Source organism: Silene latifolia, unplaced genomic scaffold (assembly GCF_048544455.1).
Source record: "Silene latifolia isolate original U9 population unplaced genomic scaffold, ASM4854445v1 scaffold_279, whole genome shotgun sequence".
NCBI classification, from domain to species: domain Eukaryota; kingdom Viridiplantae; phylum Streptophyta; class Magnoliopsida; order Caryophyllales; family Caryophyllaceae; genus Silene; species Silene latifolia.
The window spans coordinates 80001-82500 of NW_027413221.1; positions in this window are offsets into that span (position 1 = coordinate 80001).

Consider the following 2500-nt stretch of genomic DNA (forward strand, 5'->3'; position numbering starts at 1 on the left):
CGCGATTCGCTAATGCCATAACGAGGTCATTCTCCATAACACACTAGGACCCTACTAAGGTCCGTGGTGCGGGAAGCAAACCCCATCGTAGCACAACTAGCCGCGAAAACCGAGGGACAATCCGAGCAACTCGAAAACCGAGGGACAATCCGAGCAACGATGCCTTGTCCAGGACATTTCCCCCTAACGCACTAGGATCAATAAAGCTCCGTGGCTGCGGGGGTCCGACCCTTTCAAAGCAAATGTAGCGTCGAAAACCGAGGGACAATCCGAGCAACGATGCCTTGTCCAGGACATTTCCCCCTAACGCACTAGGATCAATAAAGCTCCGTGGCTGCGGGGTCCGACCCTTTCAAAGCAAATGTAGCGTCGAAAACCGAGGGATAATCAGAGCAACGATGCCTTGTCGGGACATTTCCCCTAACGCACTAGGATCAATAAAGCTCCGTGGCTGCGGGGGTCCGACCCTTTCAAAGCAAATGTAGCGTCGAAAACCGAGGGACAATCCGAGCAACGATGCCTTGTCCAGGACATTTCCCCCTAACGCACTAGGATCAATAAAGCTCCGTGGCTGCGGGGGTCCGACCCTTTCAAAGCAAATGTAGCGTCGAAAACCGAGGGATAATCCGAGCTACGATGCCTTGTCCAGGACATTTCCCCCTAACGCACTAGGATCAATAAAGCTCCGTGGCTGCGGGGGTCCGACCCTTTCAAAGCACATGTAGCGTCGATAGCGAGGGACATTCCGGTGACATTCCGATCAACAAGGGACAATCCGGCTCAAGGCGTATCAGAATCGGCAATCGAGAAACAAAGCATAGATTAGATTACATGGTGATCAAACAACGCTCAATAATGGTTTTTCGGGGCCTTGTGATACTATTTAGATTAGCGTATCATCGGCTTGTCTTGGTGAGTATACTCACTAGCAAGCGGACTTCTTCGCTAATTAGGTTTCCACATTGCAATCCGTACTTCGCAACTAAAGATTGTAGTCTTTCTCATTAGCATCTAATCACTCCGAGGGACACCCAAGGGGCAACAATTCTCAAAAGCCGATTTAAAACAAACCCATCACGGCCGCCTAAACCGAGGGACAATCCGAGCAACGATAAGCGAGAGACATTCCGATCAACGAGGGACAACCGTCATAGAAGGGACCTCAGGTGTGGTGATTTTTCAAAAAAAAAAAAAAAAAAAAAAAAAAAACTTTTTTTAAAAAAAGCATACCGCATCTACTAGAAACCATTAGTCGACCCACCACATCATTTTTACGGTAAAAAAGACAACGGCCCTAGCATGAACGGTTAAAAAATAAAACCTTTTTTTTTAAAAAAAAAGTGGGTCTTACTCGATGGCCTTCTCCGTGTACCCGTCACTCCAGCTCATCGATGCCCAAACCCGTCATAGTAGAATTTTTTTAGAAATAAATAATTTTTTTTTAAAAAAAAAAGTGGGTCTTACTCGATGGCCTTCTCCGTGTACCGTCCGTCACTCTCATCGATCATCGATGCCCAAACCCGTCATAGAAGAATTTTTAGAAATAAATAATTTAAAAAAAAAAAAAAAAGTGGGTCTTACTCGATGGCCTTCTCCGTGTACCCGTCACTCCAGCTCATCGATGCCCAAACCCGATGTAGAAGAAATTTTTTCAAAAAAAATAATAATTTACGGACAATAAATGTTTTTCACCATGGACCACGCCTCGGACTAAGGGTCTTACTCGAATGCCATCTTCGTGTACCCGTCACTCAAGCCATCGATGCCCAATCTCGTCTATGATAGTTCCCAGAGGCGTGGTGATTTACCACGCCACGGGGTTGTGCGGACTTACACGATGGCCACAATAGCGGCCAACGATGCCGAAACCCGTGTGCCTCTCACGGGCCCCCAAGACGGGATGCATGGCGGAATATTTTTTTTCTCGTTGAAAGGGTCTTGCCATGCCCACGCCTCGGAGTAGGGGTCCTTATGCCTACGGCAACATGCACCATGGTGCCCAGCCCAACCGCTATAGCCAACGATGCCGAAACCCGTGTGCACCTCACGGGCCCCAGAAACAGGTTTGCATGGCGGAAAAAAAAAATTTTTTTTTTTTTTTTTCATCTTAGGGTCTTGCCATGCCCACGCCTCGGAGTAGGGGTCCTTATTCATACGCAAACATGCACCATGGTGCCCACCGCTCAAGCTCCTCACTACCCCCTATAGAGGCTTTTTTGATAGTTTTGGTCTTGTAGCATGAAACATTGGGTGTGTAGAATAGCGATACGTTTTTGTAACGCCGTTTGGAGGACCAAATGAGCTTTGATTTGGGAGCTTGATATATGGTTGGAAAGCTAACTTGGAGTACTTGATGCTGGAAAAAAATTTCGTCATTCGGAATTTTTTTTGAGGGAGTTATGGGTCTCCGAAGTCGGGTCATTTTCTGCGGACGCGTCTGCTGCCTAGATCTCGGTGTGGGGGAACTTTGGGGAACCAACCACGGATGATATTGTGCAAA